Genomic DNA, 15,208 nt, shown 5'->3' on the forward strand with positions numbered 1-15,208 from the left:
CAAAGCCAACAACATAATGGAAAAAAGCCTACGGCACCTGGTATTCCCAGGCGGTCTCCCATCCAGGTTCTAACCAGGCCCGACCCTGCTTAGCGTCCGAGATCAGACGAGATCGAGCGCATTCAGGGTGATGTGGCCGTAGGCGATCTTGCACCCTACTTACAACTCTCTTGACAAAAGCCAAGGTGGTCACCTCGGGCAATCATGAGGAAAAATACAGCAGGTCACCAAAGCCAACAACATAATGGAAAAAAGCCTACGGCACATGGTATTCCCAGGCGGTCTCCCATCCAGGTACTAACCATGCCCTACCCTGCTTAGCATCCGAGATCAGATGATATTGAGCGCATTCAGGGTGATGTGGCCGTAGGCGATCTTGCACCCTACTTACAACTCTCTTGACAAAAGCCAAGGTGGTCACCTCGGGCAATCGAGAGGAAAAATACAGCAGGTCGCCAAAGCCAACAACATAATGGAAAAAAGCCTACGGCACCTGGTATTCCCAGGCGGTCTCCCATGCAGGTACTAACCAGGCCCAACCCTGCTTAGCATCCGAGATCAGACGAGATCGAGCGCATTCAGGGTGATGTGGCCGTAGGCGATCGTGCACCCTACTTACAACTCTCTTGACAAAAGCCAAGGTGGTCACCTCGGGCAATCGAGAGGAAAAATACAGCAGGTCGCCAAAGCCAACAACATAATGGAAAAAAGCCTACGGCACCTGGTATTCCCAGGCGGTCTCCCATCCAGGTACTAACCAGGCCCAACCCTGCTTAGCATCCGAGTTCAGACGAGATCGAGCGCATTCAGGGTGATGTGGCCGTAGGCGATCTTGCACCCTACTTACAACTCTCTTGACAAAAGCCAAGGTGGTCACCTCGGGCAATCGAGAGGAAAAATACAGCAGGTCGCCAAAGCCAACAACATAATGGAAAAAAGCCTACAGCACCTGGTATTCCCAGGTGGTCTCCCATACAGGTACTAACCAGGCCCGACACTGCTTAGCATCCGAGATCAGACGAGATCAAGCGCATTCAGGGTGATGTGGCCGAAGGCGATCTTGCACCTTAATAACAACTCTCTTGACAAAAGCCAAGGTGGTCACCTCGGGTAATCAAGAGGAAAAATACAGCAGGTCGCCAAAGCCAACAACATAATGGAAAAAAGCCTACGGCACCTGGTATTCCCAGGCGGTCTCCCATCCAGGTACTAACCAGGCCCGACCCTGCTTAGCATCCGAGATCAGACGAGATCGAGCGCATTAAGGGTGATGTGGCCGTAGGTGATCTTGCCCCCTACTTACAACTTTCTTGACAAAAGCCAAGGTGGTCACCTCGGGCAATCGAGAGGAAAAATACAGCAGGTCGCCAAAGCCAACAACATAATGGAAAAAAGCCTACGGCACCTGGTATTCCCAGGCGGTCTCCCATCCAGGTATTAACCAGGCCCGACCCTGCTTAGCATCCGAGATCAGACGAGATCGAGCGCATTCAGGGTGATGTGGCCGTAGGCGATCTTGCACCCTACTTACAACTCTCTTGACAAAAGCCAAGGTGGTCACCTCGGGCAATCGAGAGGAAAAATACAGCAGGTCGCCAAAGCCAACAACATAATGGAAAAAAGCCTACGACACCTGGTATTCCCAGGCGGTCTCCCATCCAGGTATTAACCAGGCGCGACCCTGCTTAGCATCCGAAATCAGACGAGATCGAGCGCATAAGGGGTGATGTGGCTGTAGGCGATCTTGCACCCTACTTACAACTCTCTTGACAAAAGCCAAGGTGGTCACCTCGGGCAATCGAGAGGAAAAATACAGCAGGTCGCCAAAGCCAACAACATAATGGAAAAAAGCCTACGGCACCTGCTATTTCCAGGCGGTCTCCCATCCAGGTACTAACCAGGCACGACCCTGCTTAGCATCCGAGATCAGACGAGATCGAGCGCATTTAGGGTGATGTGGCCGTAGGCGATCTTGCACCCTACTTACAACTCTCTTGACAAAAGCCAAGGTGGTCACCTCGGGCAAGCGAGAGGAAAAATACAGCAGGTCGCCAAAGCCAACAACATAATGGCCAAAAGCCTACGGCACCATGTATTCCCAGGCGGTCTCCCATGCAGGTACTAACCAGGCCCGACCCTGCTTAGCATCCGACATCAGACGAGATCGAGCGCATTCAGGGTGATGTGGCCGTAGGCGATCTTGCACCCTACTTACAACTCTCTTGACAAAAGCCAAGGTGGTCACCTCGGGCAATCGAGAGGAAAAATACAGCAGGTCGCCAAAGCCAACAACATAATGGAAAAAAGCCTACGGCACCTGGTATTCCCAGGCGGTCTCCCATCCAGGTACTAACCAGGCCCGACCCTGCTTAGCATCCGAGATCAGACGAGATCGAGCGCATTCAGGGTGATGTGGCCGTAGGCGATCTTGCTCCCTACTTACAACTCTCTTGACAAAAGCCAAGGTGGTCACCTCGGGCAATCGAGAGGAAAAATACAGCAGGTCGCCAAAGCCAACAACATAATGGAAAAAAGCCTACGGCACCTGGTATTCCCAGGCGGTCTCCCATCCAGGTACTAACCAGGCCAGACCCTGCTTAGCATCCGAGATCAGACGAGATCGAGCGCATTCAGGGTGATGTGGCCGTAGGCGATCCTGCACCCTACTTACAACTCTCTTGACAAAAGCCAAGGTGGTCACCTCGGGCAATGGAGAGGAAAAATACAGCAGGTCGCCAAAGCCAACAACATAATGGAAAAAAGCCTACGGCACCTGGTATTCCCAGGCCGTCTCCCATCCAGGTACTAACCAGGCCCGACCCTGTTTAGCATCCCAGATCAGACGAGATCGAGCGCATTCAGGGTGATGTGGCCGTAGGCGATCTTGCGCTCTACTTACAACTCTCTTGACAAAAGCCAAGGTGGTCACCTCGGGCAATCGAGAGGAAAAATACAGCAGGTCGCCAAAGCCAACAACATAATGGAATAAAGCCTACGGCACCTGGTAATCCCAGGCGGTCTCCCTTCCAGGTACTAACCAGGCCCGACCCTGCTTAGCATCCGAGATCAGACGAGATCGAGCGCATTCAGGGTGATTTGGCCGTAGGCAATCTTGCTCCCTACTTACAACTCTCTTGACAAAAGCCAAGGTGGTCACCTCAGGCAATCGAGAGGAAAAATACAGCAGGTCGCCAAAGCCAACAACATAATGGAAAAAAGCCTACGGCACCTGGTATTCCCAGGCGGTCTCCCATGCAGGTACTAACCAGTCCCGACCCTGCTTATCATCCGACGAGATCGAGCGCATTCAGGGTGATGTGGCCGTAGGCGATCTTGCACCCTACTTACAACTCTCTTGACAAAAGCCAAGGTGGTCACCTCGGGCAATGGAAAGGAAAAATACAGCAGGTCGCCAAAGCCAACAACATAATGGAAAAAAGCCTACGGCACCTGGTATTCCCAGGCGGTCTCCCATCCAGGTTCTAACCAGGCCCGACCCTGCTTAGCGTCCGAGATCAGACGAGATCGAGCGCATTCAGGGTGATGTGGCCGTAGGCGATCTTGCACCCTACTTACAACTCTCTTGACAAAAGCCAAGGTGGTCACCTCGGGCAATCATGAGGAAAAATACAGCAGGTCACCAAAGCCAACAACATAATGGAAAAAAGCCTACGGCACATGGTATTCCCAGGCGGTCTCCCATCCAGGTACTAACCATGCCCTACCCTGCTTAGCATCCGAGATCAGATGATATTGAGCGCATTCAGGGTGATGTGGCCGTAGGCGATCTTGCACCCTACTTACAACTCTCTTGACAAAAGCCAAGGTGGTCACCTCGGGCAATCGAGAGGAAAAATACAGCAGGTCGCCAAAGCCAACAACATAATGGAAAAAAGCCTACGGCACCTGGTATTCCCAGGCGGTCTCCCATGCAGGTACTAACCAGGCCCAACCCTGCTTAGCATCCGAGATCAGACGAGATCGAGCGCATTCAGGGTGATGTGGCCGTAGGTAATCTTGCACCCTACTTACAACTCTCTTGACAAAAGCCAAGGTGGTCACCTCGGGTAAACGAGAGGAAAAATACAGCAGGTCGCCAAAGCCAACAACATAATGGAAAAAAGCCTACGGCACCTGGTATTCCCAGGCGGTCTCCCATCCAGGTACTAACCAGGCCCAACCCTGCTTAGCATCCGAGTTCAGACGAGATCGAGCGCATTCAGGGTGATGTGGCTGTAGGCGATCTTGCACCCTACTTACAACTCTCTTGACAAAAGCCAAGGTGGTCACCTCGGGCAAACGAGAGGAAAAATACAGCAGGTCGCCAAAGCCAACAACATAATGGAAAAAAGCCTACGGCACCTGGTATTCCCAGGCGGTCTCCCATCCAGGTACTAACCAGGCCAGATCCTGCTTAGCATCCAAGATCAGACGAGATTGAGCGCATTCAGGGTGATATGGCCGTAGGCGATCCTGCACCCTACTTACAACTCTCTTGACAAAAGCCAAGGTGGTCACCTCGGGCAATCGAGAGGAAAAATACAGCAGGTCGCCAAAGCCAACAACATAATGGTAAAAAGCCTACGGCACCTGGTATTCCCAGGCGGTCTCCCATCCAGGTACTAACCAGGCCCGACCCTGCTTAGCATCCGAGATCAGACGAGATCGAGCACATTCAGGGTGATGTGGCCGTAGGCGGCATTGCACCCTACTTACAACTCTCTTGACAAAAGCCAAGGTGGTCACCTCGGGCTATCGAGAGGAAAAATACAGCAGGTCGCCAAAGCCAACAACATAATGGAAAAAAGCCTACGGCACCTGGTATTCCCAGGCGGTCTCCCATCCAGATACTAACCAGGCCCGACCCTGCTTATCATCCGAGATCAGACGAGATCGAGTGCATTCAGGGTGATGTGGCCGTAAGCGATCTTGCACCCTACTTACAACTCTCTTGACAAAAGCCAAGGTGGTCACCTCGGGCAATCGAGAAGAAAAATACAGCAGGTCGCCAAAGCCAACAACATACTGGAAAAAAGCCTACGACATCTGGTATTCCCAGGCGGTCTCCCATCCAGGTACTAACCAGGCCCGACCCTGCTTAGCATCCGAGATCAGACGAGATCGAGCGCATTCAGGGTGATGTGGCAGTAGGCGATCTTGCACCCTACTTACAACTCTCTTGACAAAAGCCGAGGTGGTAATCTCGGGCAAGCGAGAGGAAAAATACAGCAGGTCGCCAAAGCCAACAACATAATGGAAAAAAGCCTACGGCACCTGGTATTCCCAGGCGGTCTCCCATCCAGGTACTAACCAGGCCCGTCCCTGCTTAGCATCCGAGATCAGACGAGATCGAGCGCATTCAGGGTGATGTGGCCATAGGCGATCTTGCACCCTACTTACAACTCTCTTGACAAAAGCCAAGGTGGTCACCTCGGGCAATCGAGAGGAAAAATACAGCAGGTTGCCTAAGCCAACAACATAATGGAAAAAAGCCTACGGCACCTGGTATTCCCAGGTGGTCTCCTATCCAGGTACTAACCAGGCCCGACCCTGCTTAGCATCCGAGATCAGACGAGATCGAGCGCATTCAGGGTGATGTGGCTGTAGACGATCTTCCACCCTACTTACAACTCTCTTGACAAAAGCCAAGGTGGTCACCTCGGGCTATAGAGAGGAAAAATACAGCAGGTCGCCAAAGCCAACAACATAATGGAAAAAATCCTACGGCACCTGGTATTCCCAGGCGGTCTCCCATCCAGGTACTAACCAGGCCCGACCCTGCTTAGCATCCGAGATCAGACGAAATCGAGCGCATTCAGGGTGATGTGGCCGTAGGTGATCTTGCACCCTACTTACAACTCTCTTGACAAAAGCCAAGGTGGTCACCTCGGGCAATCGAGAGTAAAAATACAGCAGGTCACCAAAGCCAACAACGTAATGGAAAAAAACCTACGGCACCTGGTATTCCTGGCGGTCTCCCATTCAGGTACTAACCAGGCCCGACCCTGCTTAGCATCCGAGATCAGATGAGATTGAGCGCATTCAGGGTGATGTGGCCGTAGGCGATCTTGCACCCTACTTACAACTCTCTTGACAAAAGCCAAGGTCGTCACCTCGGGCAATGGAGAGGAAAAATACAGCAGGTCGCCAAAGCCAACAACATAATGGAAAAAAGCCTACGGCACCTGGTATTCCCAGACGGTCTCCCAGCCAGGTACTAACCAGGCCCGACCCTGCTTAGCATCCGAGATCAGACGAGATCAAGCGCACTCAGGGTGATGTGGCCGTAGACGATCTTGCATTCTACTTACAACTCTCTTGACAAAAGCCAAGGTGGTCACCTCGGGCAATCGAGAGGAAAAATACAGCAGGTCGCCAAAGCCAACAACATAATGGAAAAAAGCCTACGGCACCTGGTATTCCTGGCGGTCTCCCATTCAGGTACTAACCAGGCCCGAACCTGCTTAGCATCTGAGATCAGATGAGATCGAGCGCATTCAGGGTGATGTGGCCATAGGCAAACTTACTCCTTACTTACAACTCTCTTGACAAAAGCCAAGGTGGTCACCTCGGGCAATCGAGAGGAAAAATACAGCAGGCCGCCAAAGCCAACAACATAATGGAAAAAAGCCTACTGCACCTGGTATTCCCAGGCGGTCTCCCATCCTGGTACTAACCAGGCCCGACCCTGCTTAGCATCCGAGATCAGACGAGATCGAGCGCATTCAGGGTGATGTGGCCGTAGGCGATCTCGCGATCTTGCGATCTTGCGCCCTACTTACAACTCTCTTGACAAAAGCCAAGGTGGTCACCTCCGGCAATCGAGAGGAAAAATACAGCAGGTCGCCAAAGCCAACAACATAATGGAAAAAAGCCTACGGCACCTGGTATTCCCAGGCGGTCTCCCATCCAGGTACTAACCAGGCCCGACCCTGCTTAGCATCCGAGATCGAGCGCATTCAGGGTGATGTAGCCGTAGGAGATCTTGCATCATATTTACAACTCTCTTGACAAAAGCCAAGGTGGTCACCTCGGGCAATCGAGAGGAAAAATACAGCAGGTCGCCAAAGCCAACAACATAATGGAAAAAAGCTTACGGCACCTGGTATTCCCAGGCGGTCTCCCATCCAGGTACTAACCAGGCCCGACCCTGCTTAGCATCCGAGATCAGATGAGATCAGACGAGATCAGACGAGATCAAGCGCATTCAGGGTGATGTGGCTGTAGGCGATCTTGCACCCTACTTACAACTCTCTTGACAAAAGCCAAGGTGGTCACCTCGGGCAATCGAGAGGAAAAATACAGCAGGTCGCCAAAGCCAACAACATAATGGAAAAAAGCCTACGGGACCTGGTATTCCCAGGCGGTCTCCCATCCAGGTACTAACCAGGCCCGACCCTGCTTAGCATCTGAGATCAAGCGCATTCAGGGTGATGTGGCCATGGCAATCTGGCACCCTACTTACAACTCTCTTGACAAAAGCCAAGGTGGTCAGCTCGGGCAATCGAGAGGAAAAATACAGCAGGTCGCCAAAGCCAACAACATAATGGAAAAAAGCCTACGGCACCTGGTATTCCCAAGCGGTCTCCCATCCAGGTACTAACCAGGCCCGACCCTGCTTAGCATCTGAGATCAGACAAGATCGAGCGCATTCAGGGTGATGTGGCCGTAGGGAATCTTGCACCCTACTTACAACTCTCTTGACAAAAGCCAAGGTGGTCACCTCGGGCAATCGAGAGGAAAAATACAGCAGGTCGCCAAAGCCAACAACATAATGGAAAAAAGCCTACGGCACCTGGTATTCCCAGGCGGTCTCCCATCCAGGTACTAACCAGGCCCGATCCTGCCTAGCATCCGAGATCAGACGAGATCGAGCGCATTCAGGGTAATGTGGCCGTAGGCGATCTTGCACCCTACTTACAACTCTCTTGACAAAAGCCAAGGTGGTCACCTCGGGCAATCGAGAGGAAAAATACAGCAGGTCGCCAAAGCCAACAACATAATGGAAAAAAGCCTACGGCACCTGGTATTCCCAAGCGGTCTCCCATCCAGGTACTAACCAGGCCCGACCCTGCTTAGCATGTGAGATCAGACGAGATCGAGCGCATTCAGGGTGATGTGGCCGTAGGGGATCTTGTACCCTACTTACAACTCTCTTGACAAAAGCCAAGGTGGTCACCTCGGGCAACCAAGAGGAAAAATACAGCAGGTCGCCAAAGCCAACAACATAATGGAAAAAAGCCTACGGCATCTGGTATTCCCGGGCGGACTCCCATCCAGGTACTAACCAGGCCCGACCCTGCTTAGCATCCGAGATCAGACGAGATTGAGCGCATTCAGGGTGATGTGGCCGTAGGCGATCTTGCGCTCTACTTACAACTATCTTGACAAAAGCCAAGGTGGTCACCTCGGGCAATCGAGAGGAAAAATACAGCAGGTCGCCAAAGCCAACAACATAATGGAAAAAAGCCTACGGCACCTGGTATTCCCAGGCGGTCTCCCATCCAGGTACTAACCAGGCCCGACCCTGCTTAGCATGTGAGATCAGACGAGATCGAGTGCATTCAGGGTGATGTGGCCGTAGGCGATCTTGCACCCTACTTACAACTCTCTTGACAAAAGCCAAGGTGGTCACCTCGGGCAATCGAGAGGAAAAATACAGCAGGTCGCCAAAGCCAACAACATAATGGAAAAAAGCCTACGGCACCTGGTATTCCCAGGCGGTCTCCCATCCAGGTACTAACCAGGCTCGACCCTGTTTAGCATCCGAGATCAGACGAGATCGAGCGCATTCAGGGTGATGTGGCCGTAGGCGATCTTGCGCTCTACTTACAACTCTCTTGACAAAAGCCAAGGTGGTCACCTCGGGCAATCGAGAGGAAAAATACAGCAGGTCGCCAAAGCCAACAACATAATGAAAAAAAGCCTACGGCACAAGGTATTCCCAGGCGGTCTCCCATCCAGGTACTAGCCAGGCCCGACCCTGCTTAGCATGCGAGATCAGACGAGATCGAGCGCATTCAGGGTGATGTAGCAGTAGGCGATCTTGCACCCTACTTACAACTCTCTTGACAAAAGCCAAGGTGGTCACCTCAGGCAATCTAGAGGAAAAATACAGCAGGTCGCCAAAGCCCTACAACATAATGGAAAAAAGCCTACGGCACCTGGTATTCTCAGGCGGTCTCCCATCCAGGTACTAACCAGGCCCGACCCTGCTTAGCATGCAAGATCAGACGAGATCGAGCGCATTCAAGGTGATGTGGCTGTAGGCGATCTTGCACCCTACTTACAACTCTCTTGACAAAAGCCAAGGTGGTCACCTTGGGCAATCGAGAGGAAAAATACAGCAGGTCGCCAAAGCCAACAACATAATGGAAAAAAGCCTGCGGCACGAGGTATTCCCAGGCGGTCTCCCATCCAGGTGCTAACCAGGCCCGACCATGCTTAGCATCCGAGTTCAGACAAGATCGAGCGCATTCAGGGTGATGGGGCCATAGGCGATCTTGCACCCTACTTACAACTCTCTTGACAAAAGCCAAGGTGGTCACCTCGGGCAATCGAGAGGAAAAATACAGCAGGTCGCCAAAGCCAACAACATAATGGAAAAAAGCCTACGGCACCTGGTATTCCCAGGCGGTCTCCCATCCAGGTACTAACCAGGCCCGACCCTGGTTAGCATCTGAGATCAGACGAAATTGAGCGCATTCAGGGTGATGTGGCCGTAGGCGATCTTGCACCCTACTTACAACTCTCTTGACAAAAGCCAAGGTGGTCACCTCGGGCAATCGAGAGGAAAAATACAGCAGGTCGCCAAAGCCAACAACATTAATGGAAAAAGCCTACGGCACCTGGTATTCCCAGGCGGTCTCCCATCCATGTACTAACCAGGCCCGACCCTGCTTAGCATGTGAGATCAGACGAGATCGAGTGCATTCAGGGTGATGTGGCCGTAGGCGATCTTGCACCCTACTTACAACTCTCTTGACAAAAGCCAAGGTGGTCACCTCGGGAAATCGAGAGGAAAAATACAGCAGGTCGCCAAAGCCAACAACATAATGGAATAAAGCCTACGGCACCTGGTATTCCTAGGGGGTCTCCCATCCAGGTACTAACCAGGCCCGACCCTGCTTAGCATCTGAGATCAGACGAGATCAAGCGCATTCAGGGTGATGTGGCCGTAGGCGATCTTGCACCCTACTTACAACTCTCTTGACAAAAGCCAAGGTGGTCACCTCGGGCAATCGAGAGGAAAAATACAGCAGGTCGCCAAAGCCAACAACATAATGGAAAAAAGCCTGCGGCACGAGGTATTCCCAGGCGGTCTCCCATCCAGGTGCTAACCAGGCCCGACCATGCTTAGCATCCGAGATCAGACAAGATTGAGCGCATTCAGGGTGATGGGGCCATAGGCGATCTTGCACCCTACTTACAACTCTCTTGACAAAAGCCAAGGTGGTCACCTCGGGCAATCGAGAGGAAAAATACAGCAGGTCGCCAAAGCCAACAACATAATGGAAAAAAGCCTACGGCACCTGGTATTCCCAGGCGGTCTCCCATCCAGGTACTAACCAGGCCCGACCCTGGTTAGCATCTGAGATCAGACGAAATTGAGCGCATTCAGGGTGATGTGGCCGTAGGCGATCTTGCACCCTACTTACAACTCTCTTGACAAAAGCCAAGGTCGTCACCTCGGGCAATCGAGAGGAAAAATACAGCAGGTCGCCAAAGCCAACAACATTAATGGAAAAAAGCCTACGGCACCTGGTATTCCTAGGGGGTCTCCCATCCAGGTACTAACCAGGCCCGACCCTGCTTAGCATCCGAGATCAGACGAGATCGAGCGCATTCAGGGTGATGTGGCCGTAAGCGATCTTGCACACTACTTACAACTCTCTTGACAAAAGCCAAGGTGGTCACCTCGGGCAATCGAGAGGAAAAATACAGCAGGTCGCCAAAGCCAACAACATAATGGAAAAAAGCCTACGGCACCTGGTATTCCCATACGGTCTCCCATCCAGGTACTAACCAGGCCGGACCCTGCTTAGCATCCGAGATCAGACGAGATCGAGCACATTCAGGGTGATGTGGTCGTAGGCGATCTTGCACCCTACTTACAACTCTCTTGACAAAAGCCAAGGTGGTCACCTCGGGCAATCGAGAGGAAAAATACAGCAGGTCGCCAAAGCCAACAACATAATGGAAAAAAGCCTACGGCACCTGGTATTCCCAGGCGGTCTCCCATCCAGGTACTAACCAGGCCCGACCCTGCTTAGCATCCGAGATCAGACGAGATCGAGCGCAGTAAGGGTGATGTGGCCGCAGGCAATTTTACACCCTACTTACAACTCTCTTGGCAAAAGCCAAGGTGGTCACCTCGGGCAATCGAGAGGAAAAATACAGCAAGTTGCCAAAGCCAACAACATAATGGAAAAAAGCCTACGGCACCTGGTATTCCCAGGCGGTCTCGCATCCAGGTACTAACCAGGCCCGACCCTGCTTAGCATCCGAGATCAGACGAGATCGAGCGCATTCAGGGTGATGTGGCTATAAGCGATCTTGCACCCTACTTACAACTCTCTTGACAAAAGCCAAGGTGGTCACCTCGGGAAATCGAGAGGAAAAATACAGCAGGTCGCCAAAGCCAACAACATAATGGAAAAAAGCCTACGGCACCTGGTATTCCCAGGCGGTCTCCCATCCAGGTACTAACCAGGCCCGACCCTGCTTAGCATCCGAGATCAGACGAGATTGAGCGCATTCAGGGTGATGTGGCCGTAGGCGATCTTGCACCCTACTTACAACTCTCTTGACAAAAGCCAAGGTGGTCACCTCGGGCAATCGAGAGGAAAAATGCAACAGGTCGCCAAAGCCAACAACATAATGGAAAAAAGCCTACGGCACCTGGTATTCCCAGGCGGTCTCCCATCCAGGTACTAACCAGGCCCGACCCTGCTTAGCATCCGAGATCAGACGAGATCGAGCGCATTCAGGGTGATGTGGCCGTAGGCATTCCTGAACCCTACTTACAACTCTCTTGACAAAAGCCAAGGTGGTCACCTCGGGCAATCGAGAGGAAAAATACAGCAGGTCGCCAAAGCCAACAACATAATGGAAAAAGAGCCTACGGCACCTAGTATTCCCAGGCGGTCTCCCATCCAGGTACTAACCAGGCCCGACCCTGCATAGCATCCGAGATCAGACAAGATCGAGCGCATTCAGGGTGATGTGGCCATAGGCGATCTTGCACCCTACTTACAACTCTCTTGACAAAAGCCAAGGTGGTCACCTCGGGCAATCGAGAGGAAAAATACAGCAGGTCGCCAAAGCCAACAACATAATGGAAAAAAGCCTGCGGCAACAGGTATTCCCAGGCGGTCTCCCATCCAGGTACTAACCAGGCCCGACCCTGCATAGCATCCGAGATCAGACAAGATCGAGCGCATTCAGGGTGATGTGGCCATAGGCGAACTTGCACACTACTTACAACTCTCTTGACAAAAGCCAAGGTGGTCACCTCGGGCAATCGAGAGGAAAAATACAGCAGGTCTCCAAAGCCAACAGCATAATGGAAAAAAGCCGACGGCACCTGGTATTCCCAGGCAGTCTCCCATCCAGGTACTAACCAGGCCAGATCCTGCTTAGCATGCGAGATCAGATGAGATCGAGCGCATTCAGAGTGATGTGGCCGTAGGCAATCTTGCACCCTACTTACAACTCTCTTGACAAAAGCCAAGGTGGTCACCTCGGGCAATGGAGAGGAAAAATACAGCAGGTCGCCAAAGCCAACAACATAATGGAAAAAAGCCTACGGCACCTGGTATTCCCAGGCGGTCTCCCATCCAGGTACTAACCAGGCCCGACTCTGCTTAACATCCGAGATCAGACGAGATCGAGCGCTTTCAGGGTGATGTGGCCGTAGGCGATCTTGAACCCCACTTACAACTCTCTTGACAAAAGCCAAGGTGGTCACCTCGGGCAATCGAGAGGAAAAATACAGCAGGTCGCCAAAGCCAACAACATAATGGAATAAAGCCTACGGCACCTGGTATTCCCAGGCGGTGTCCCATCCAGGTATTAACCAGGCCCGACCCTGCTTAGCATCCGAGATCAGACGAGATCGAGCGCATTCAGGATGATGTGGCCGCAGGCGATCTTGCACCCTACTTACAACTCTCTTGAAAAAAGCCAAGGTGGTCACCTCAGGCAATCGAGAGGAAAAATACAGCAGGTCGCCAAAGCCAACAACATAATGGAAAAAAGCCTACGGCACATGGTATTCTCAGGCGGTCTCCCATCCAGGTACTAACCAGGCCCGACCCTGCTTAGCATCCGAGATCAGACGAGATCGAGCGCATTCAGGGTGATGTGGCAGTAGGCAATCTTGCACCCTACTTACAACTCTCTTGACAAAAGCCAAGGTGGTCACCTCGGGCAATCGAGAGGAAAAATACAGCAGGTCGCCAAAGCCAACAACATAATGGAAAAAAGCCTACGGCACCTAGTATTCTCAGGCGGTCTCCCATCCAGGTACTAACCAGGCCCGACCCTGCTTAGCATCCGAGCTCAGACGAGATCGAGCGCATTCAGGGTGATGTGGCAGTAGGCGATCTTGCACCCTACTTACAACTCTCTTGACAAAAGCCAAGGTGGTCACCTCGGGCAATGGAGAAGAAAAATACAGCAGGTCGCCAAAGCCAACAACATAATGGAAAAAAGCCTACGGCACCTGGTATTCCCAGGCTGTCTCCCATCCAGGTACTAACCAGGCGCGACCCTGCTTAGCATCCGAGATCAGACAAGATCGAGCGCTTTCAGGGTGATGTGGCCGTAGGCGGTCTTGCCCCCTACTTACAACTCTCTTGACAAAAGCCAAGGTGGTCACCTCGGGCAATCGAGAGGAAAAATACAGCAGGTTGCCAAAGCCAACAACATAATGGAAAAAAGCCTACGGCACCTGGTATTCCCAGGCGGTCTCGCATCCAGGTACTAACCAGGCCCGACCCTGCTTAGCATCCGAGATCAGACGAGATCGAGCGCATTCAGGGTGATGTGGCTATAAGCGATCTTGCACCCTACTTACAACTCTCTTGACAAAAGCCAAGGTGGTCACCTCGGGAAATCGAGAGGAAAAATACAGCAGGTCGCCAAAGCCAACAACATAATGGAAAAAAGCCTACGGCACCTGGTATTCCCAGGCGGTCTCCCATCCAGGTACTAACCAGGCCCGACCCTGCTTAGCATCCGAGATCAGACGAGATTGAGCGCATTCAGGGTGATGTGGCCGTAGGCGATCTTGCACCCTACTTACAACTCTCTTGACAAAAGCCAAGGTGGTCACCTCGGGCAATCGAGAGGAAAAATGCAACAGGTCGCCAAAGCCAACAACATAATGGAAAAAAGCCTACGGCACCTGGTATTCCCAGGCGGTCTCCCATCCAGGTACTAACCAGGCCCGACCCTGCTTAGCATCCGAGATCAGACGAGATCGAGCGCATTCAGGGTGATGTGGCCGTAGGCATTCCTGAACCCTACTTACAACTCTCTTGACAAAAGCCAAGGTGGTCACCTCGGGCAATCGAGAGGAAAAATACAGCAGGTCGCCAAAGCCAACAACATAATGGAAAAAGAGCCTACGGCACCTAGTATTCCCAGGCGGTCTCCCATCCAGGTACTAACCAGGCCCGACCCTGCATAGCATCCGAGATCAGACAAGATCGAGCGCATTCAGGGTGATGTGGCCATAGGCGATCTTGCACCCTACTTACAACTCTCTTGACAAAAGCCAAGGTGGTCACCTCGGGCAATCGAGAGGAAAAATACAGCAGGTCGCCAAAGCCAACAACATAATGGAAAAAAGCCTGCGGCAACAGGTATTCCCAGGCGGTCTCCCATCCAGGTACTAACCAGGCCCGACCCTGCATAGCATCCGAGTTCAGACAAGATCGAGCGCATTCAGGGTGATGTGGCCATAGGCGAACTTGCACACTACTTACAACTCTCTTGACAAAAGCCAAGGTGGTCACCTCGGGCAATCGAGAGGAAAAATACAGCAGGTCTCCAAAGCCAACAGCATAATGGAAAAAAGCCGACGGCACCTGGTATTCCCAGGCAGTCTCCCATCCAGGTACTAACCAGGCCAGATCCTGCTTAGCATGCGAGATCAGATGAGATCGAGCGCATTCAGAGTGATGTGGCCGTAGGCAATCTT

The 15,208-nt window shown here is 52.3% G+C and overlaps 29 non-coding genes and 36 pseudogenes across 29 annotated transcripts; all 65 read right to left on the reverse strand.

Annotated features, from left to right (window-relative positions):
* Positions 1–25: 25 nt before the first annotated feature.
* Positions 26–144, reverse strand: LOC143976901 (5S ribosomal RNA). The gene has a single exon (XR_013273192.1). It is a non-coding gene; the product is annotated as a 5S ribosomal RNA (ribosomal RNA).
* Positions 145–253: 109 nt separating this feature from the next.
* On the reverse strand, positions 254–372 carry LOC143977962 (5S ribosomal RNA; annotated as a pseudogene).
* Positions 373–481: 109 nt separating this feature from the next.
* On the reverse strand, positions 482–600 carry LOC143979032 (5S ribosomal RNA). Its single transcript, XR_013274002.1, has one exon. It is a non-coding gene; the product is annotated as a 5S ribosomal RNA (ribosomal RNA).
* Positions 601–709: 109 nt separating this feature from the next.
* On the reverse strand, positions 710–828 carry LOC143976788 (5S ribosomal RNA). The gene has a single exon (XR_013273082.1). It is a non-coding gene; the product is annotated as a 5S ribosomal RNA (ribosomal RNA).
* A 109-nt stretch (positions 829–937) lies between these two features.
* Positions 938–1,056, reverse strand: LOC143978267 (5S ribosomal RNA; annotated as a pseudogene).
* A 109-nt stretch (positions 1,057–1,165) lies between these two features.
* LOC143976581 (5S ribosomal RNA) lies at positions 1,166–1,284 on the reverse strand. Its single transcript, XR_013272882.1, has one exon. It is a non-coding gene; the product is annotated as a 5S ribosomal RNA (ribosomal RNA).
* Positions 1,285–1,393: 109 nt separating this feature from the next.
* Positions 1,394–1,512, reverse strand: LOC143976410 (5S ribosomal RNA). The gene has a single exon (XR_013272718.1). It is a non-coding gene; the product is annotated as a 5S ribosomal RNA (ribosomal RNA).
* A 109-nt stretch (positions 1,513–1,621) lies between these two features.
* LOC143979456 (5S ribosomal RNA) lies at positions 1,622–1,740 on the reverse strand (annotated as a pseudogene).
* A 109-nt stretch (positions 1,741–1,849) lies between these two features.
* On the reverse strand, positions 1,850–1,968 carry LOC143978240 (5S ribosomal RNA; annotated as a pseudogene).
* Positions 1,969–2,077: 109 nt separating this feature from the next.
* On the reverse strand, positions 2,078–2,196 carry LOC143978507 (5S ribosomal RNA; annotated as a pseudogene).
* Positions 2,197–2,305: 109 nt separating this feature from the next.
* LOC143977493 (5S ribosomal RNA) lies at positions 2,306–2,424 on the reverse strand. Its single transcript, XR_013273769.1, has one exon. It is a non-coding gene; the product is annotated as a 5S ribosomal RNA (ribosomal RNA).
* Positions 2,425–2,533: 109 nt separating this feature from the next.
* On the reverse strand, positions 2,534–2,652 carry LOC143976683 (5S ribosomal RNA). Its single transcript, XR_013272980.1, has one exon. It is a non-coding gene; the product is annotated as a 5S ribosomal RNA (ribosomal RNA).
* Positions 2,653–2,761: 109 nt separating this feature from the next.
* On the reverse strand, positions 2,762–2,880 carry LOC143978589 (5S ribosomal RNA; annotated as a pseudogene).
* Positions 2,881–2,989: 109 nt separating this feature from the next.
* LOC143977391 (5S ribosomal RNA) lies at positions 2,990–3,108 on the reverse strand. The gene has a single exon (XR_013273672.1). It is a non-coding gene; the product is annotated as a 5S ribosomal RNA (ribosomal RNA).
* A 109-nt stretch (positions 3,109–3,217) lies between these two features.
* Positions 3,218–3,329, reverse strand: LOC143979789 (5S ribosomal RNA; annotated as a pseudogene).
* Positions 3,330–3,438: 109 nt separating this feature from the next.
* LOC143976903 (5S ribosomal RNA) lies at positions 3,439–3,557 on the reverse strand. The gene has a single exon (XR_013273194.1). It is a non-coding gene; the product is annotated as a 5S ribosomal RNA (ribosomal RNA).
* A 109-nt stretch (positions 3,558–3,666) lies between these two features.
* On the reverse strand, positions 3,667–3,785 carry LOC143977963 (5S ribosomal RNA; annotated as a pseudogene).
* Positions 3,786–3,894: 109 nt separating this feature from the next.
* Positions 3,895–4,013, reverse strand: LOC143976515 (5S ribosomal RNA). Its single transcript, XR_013272819.1, has one exon. It is a non-coding gene; the product is annotated as a 5S ribosomal RNA (ribosomal RNA).
* A 109-nt stretch (positions 4,014–4,122) lies between these two features.
* Positions 4,123–4,241, reverse strand: LOC143979414 (5S ribosomal RNA). Its single transcript, XR_013274039.1, has one exon. It is a non-coding gene; the product is annotated as a 5S ribosomal RNA (ribosomal RNA).
* Positions 4,242–4,350: 109 nt separating this feature from the next.
* On the reverse strand, positions 4,351–4,469 carry LOC143977481 (5S ribosomal RNA). The gene has a single exon (XR_013273757.1). It is a non-coding gene; the product is annotated as a 5S ribosomal RNA (ribosomal RNA).
* A 109-nt stretch (positions 4,470–4,578) lies between these two features.
* LOC143979368 (5S ribosomal RNA) lies at positions 4,579–4,697 on the reverse strand. The gene has a single exon (XR_013274035.1). It is a non-coding gene; the product is annotated as a 5S ribosomal RNA (ribosomal RNA).
* A 109-nt stretch (positions 4,698–4,806) lies between these two features.
* Positions 4,807–4,925, reverse strand: LOC143976667 (5S ribosomal RNA). Its single transcript, XR_013272964.1, has one exon. It is a non-coding gene; the product is annotated as a 5S ribosomal RNA (ribosomal RNA).
* A 109-nt stretch (positions 4,926–5,034) lies between these two features.
* LOC143978197 (5S ribosomal RNA) lies at positions 5,035–5,153 on the reverse strand (annotated as a pseudogene).
* Positions 5,154–5,262: 109 nt separating this feature from the next.
* On the reverse strand, positions 5,263–5,381 carry LOC143980118 (5S ribosomal RNA). The gene has a single exon (XR_013274261.1). It is a non-coding gene; the product is annotated as a 5S ribosomal RNA (ribosomal RNA).
* Positions 5,382–5,490: 109 nt separating this feature from the next.
* Positions 5,491–5,609, reverse strand: LOC143977601 (5S ribosomal RNA; annotated as a pseudogene).
* Positions 5,610–5,718: 109 nt separating this feature from the next.
* LOC143976866 (5S ribosomal RNA) lies at positions 5,719–5,837 on the reverse strand. Its single transcript, XR_013273159.1, has one exon. It is a non-coding gene; the product is annotated as a 5S ribosomal RNA (ribosomal RNA).
* Positions 5,838–5,946: 109 nt separating this feature from the next.
* On the reverse strand, positions 5,947–6,064 carry LOC143978921 (5S ribosomal RNA; annotated as a pseudogene).
* A 109-nt stretch (positions 6,065–6,173) lies between these two features.
* Positions 6,174–6,292, reverse strand: LOC143977505 (5S ribosomal RNA). Its single transcript, XR_013273781.1, has one exon. It is a non-coding gene; the product is annotated as a 5S ribosomal RNA (ribosomal RNA).
* Positions 6,293–6,401: 109 nt separating this feature from the next.
* Positions 6,402–6,519, reverse strand: LOC143979267 (5S ribosomal RNA; annotated as a pseudogene).
* A 109-nt stretch (positions 6,520–6,628) lies between these two features.
* On the reverse strand, positions 6,629–6,747 carry LOC143976445 (5S ribosomal RNA). The gene has a single exon (XR_013272753.1). It is a non-coding gene; the product is annotated as a 5S ribosomal RNA (ribosomal RNA).
* A 125-nt stretch (positions 6,748–6,872) lies between these two features.
* LOC143979221 (5S ribosomal RNA) lies at positions 6,873–6,981 on the reverse strand (annotated as a pseudogene).
* Positions 6,982–7,090: 109 nt separating this feature from the next.
* Positions 7,091–7,229, reverse strand: LOC143979293 (5S ribosomal RNA; annotated as a pseudogene).
* Positions 7,230–7,555: 326 nt separating this feature from the next.
* On the reverse strand, positions 7,556–7,674 carry LOC143978310 (5S ribosomal RNA; annotated as a pseudogene).
* A 109-nt stretch (positions 7,675–7,783) lies between these two features.
* LOC143978082 (5S ribosomal RNA) lies at positions 7,784–7,902 on the reverse strand (annotated as a pseudogene).
* Positions 7,903–8,011: 109 nt separating this feature from the next.
* Positions 8,012–8,130, reverse strand: LOC143978090 (5S ribosomal RNA; annotated as a pseudogene).
* Positions 8,131–8,239: 109 nt separating this feature from the next.
* On the reverse strand, positions 8,240–8,358 carry LOC143978513 (5S ribosomal RNA; annotated as a pseudogene).
* A 109-nt stretch (positions 8,359–8,467) lies between these two features.
* On the reverse strand, positions 8,468–8,586 carry LOC143976650 (5S ribosomal RNA). The gene has a single exon (XR_013272948.1). It is a non-coding gene; the product is annotated as a 5S ribosomal RNA (ribosomal RNA).
* A 109-nt stretch (positions 8,587–8,695) lies between these two features.
* LOC143977562 (5S ribosomal RNA) lies at positions 8,696–8,814 on the reverse strand. The gene has a single exon (XR_013273836.1). It is a non-coding gene; the product is annotated as a 5S ribosomal RNA (ribosomal RNA).
* Positions 8,815–8,923: 109 nt separating this feature from the next.
* LOC143978685 (5S ribosomal RNA) lies at positions 8,924–9,042 on the reverse strand (annotated as a pseudogene).
* Positions 9,043–9,152: 110 nt separating this feature from the next.
* On the reverse strand, positions 9,153–9,271 carry LOC143978653 (5S ribosomal RNA; annotated as a pseudogene).
* Positions 9,272–9,380: 109 nt separating this feature from the next.
* On the reverse strand, positions 9,381–9,499 carry LOC143979649 (5S ribosomal RNA; annotated as a pseudogene).
* Positions 9,500–9,608: 109 nt separating this feature from the next.
* Positions 9,609–9,727, reverse strand: LOC143978733 (5S ribosomal RNA; annotated as a pseudogene).
* A 109-nt stretch (positions 9,728–9,836) lies between these two features.
* On the reverse strand, positions 9,837–9,955 carry LOC143977342 (5S ribosomal RNA). The gene has a single exon (XR_013273626.1). It is a non-coding gene; the product is annotated as a 5S ribosomal RNA (ribosomal RNA).
* A 109-nt stretch (positions 9,956–10,064) lies between these two features.
* Positions 10,065–10,183, reverse strand: LOC143980078 (5S ribosomal RNA). The gene has a single exon (XR_013274223.1). It is a non-coding gene; the product is annotated as a 5S ribosomal RNA (ribosomal RNA).
* Positions 10,184–10,520: 337 nt separating this feature from the next.
* Positions 10,521–10,639, reverse strand: LOC143978734 (5S ribosomal RNA; annotated as a pseudogene).
* A 110-nt stretch (positions 10,640–10,749) lies between these two features.
* LOC143976429 (5S ribosomal RNA) lies at positions 10,750–10,868 on the reverse strand. The gene has a single exon (XR_013272737.1). It is a non-coding gene; the product is annotated as a 5S ribosomal RNA (ribosomal RNA).
* Positions 10,869–10,977: 109 nt separating this feature from the next.
* Positions 10,978–11,096, reverse strand: LOC143978452 (5S ribosomal RNA; annotated as a pseudogene).
* Positions 11,097–11,205: 109 nt separating this feature from the next.
* On the reverse strand, positions 11,206–11,324 carry LOC143976792 (5S ribosomal RNA). The gene has a single exon (XR_013273086.1). It is a non-coding gene; the product is annotated as a 5S ribosomal RNA (ribosomal RNA).
* A 109-nt stretch (positions 11,325–11,433) lies between these two features.
* Positions 11,434–11,552, reverse strand: LOC143978520 (5S ribosomal RNA; annotated as a pseudogene).
* Positions 11,553–11,661: 109 nt separating this feature from the next.
* LOC143976655 (5S ribosomal RNA) lies at positions 11,662–11,780 on the reverse strand. Its single transcript, XR_013272953.1, has one exon. It is a non-coding gene; the product is annotated as a 5S ribosomal RNA (ribosomal RNA).
* A 109-nt stretch (positions 11,781–11,889) lies between these two features.
* Positions 11,890–12,008, reverse strand: LOC143977504 (5S ribosomal RNA). The gene has a single exon (XR_013273780.1). It is a non-coding gene; the product is annotated as a 5S ribosomal RNA (ribosomal RNA).
* Positions 12,009–12,118: 110 nt separating this feature from the next.
* Positions 12,119–12,237, reverse strand: LOC143978391 (5S ribosomal RNA; annotated as a pseudogene).
* Positions 12,238–12,346: 109 nt separating this feature from the next.
* On the reverse strand, positions 12,347–12,465 carry LOC143979269 (5S ribosomal RNA; annotated as a pseudogene).
* Positions 12,466–12,574: 109 nt separating this feature from the next.
* On the reverse strand, positions 12,575–12,693 carry LOC143979127 (5S ribosomal RNA; annotated as a pseudogene).
* Positions 12,694–12,802: 109 nt separating this feature from the next.
* Positions 12,803–12,921, reverse strand: LOC143979243 (5S ribosomal RNA). Its single transcript, XR_013274023.1, has one exon. It is a non-coding gene; the product is annotated as a 5S ribosomal RNA (ribosomal RNA).
* A 109-nt stretch (positions 12,922–13,030) lies between these two features.
* LOC143977854 (5S ribosomal RNA) lies at positions 13,031–13,149 on the reverse strand (annotated as a pseudogene).
* A 109-nt stretch (positions 13,150–13,258) lies between these two features.
* Positions 13,259–13,377, reverse strand: LOC143978355 (5S ribosomal RNA; annotated as a pseudogene).
* Positions 13,378–13,486: 109 nt separating this feature from the next.
* Positions 13,487–13,605, reverse strand: LOC143978291 (5S ribosomal RNA; annotated as a pseudogene).
* A 109-nt stretch (positions 13,606–13,714) lies between these two features.
* LOC143978166 (5S ribosomal RNA) lies at positions 13,715–13,833 on the reverse strand (annotated as a pseudogene).
* Positions 13,834–13,942: 109 nt separating this feature from the next.
* On the reverse strand, positions 13,943–14,061 carry LOC143978522 (5S ribosomal RNA; annotated as a pseudogene).
* A 109-nt stretch (positions 14,062–14,170) lies between these two features.
* On the reverse strand, positions 14,171–14,289 carry LOC143976657 (5S ribosomal RNA). The gene has a single exon (XR_013272955.1). It is a non-coding gene; the product is annotated as a 5S ribosomal RNA (ribosomal RNA).
* Positions 14,290–14,398: 109 nt separating this feature from the next.
* Positions 14,399–14,517, reverse strand: LOC143977515 (5S ribosomal RNA). The gene has a single exon (XR_013273791.1). It is a non-coding gene; the product is annotated as a 5S ribosomal RNA (ribosomal RNA).
* Positions 14,518–14,627: 110 nt separating this feature from the next.
* On the reverse strand, positions 14,628–14,746 carry LOC143978392 (5S ribosomal RNA; annotated as a pseudogene).
* A 109-nt stretch (positions 14,747–14,855) lies between these two features.
* On the reverse strand, positions 14,856–14,974 carry LOC143979145 (5S ribosomal RNA; annotated as a pseudogene).
* Positions 14,975–15,083: 109 nt separating this feature from the next.
* LOC143979128 (5S ribosomal RNA) lies at positions 15,084–15,202 on the reverse strand (annotated as a pseudogene).
* Between the last annotated feature and the right edge of the window lie 6 nt (positions 15,203–15,208).

Source organism: Lithobates pipiens, unplaced genomic scaffold (assembly GCF_037356315.1).
Source record: "Lithobates pipiens isolate NorthernLeopardFrog02 unplaced genomic scaffold, aLitPip1_a1.2 Scaffold_13, whole genome shotgun sequence".
Classification (NCBI taxonomy): domain Eukaryota; kingdom Metazoa; phylum Chordata; class Amphibia; order Anura; family Ranidae; genus Lithobates; species Lithobates pipiens.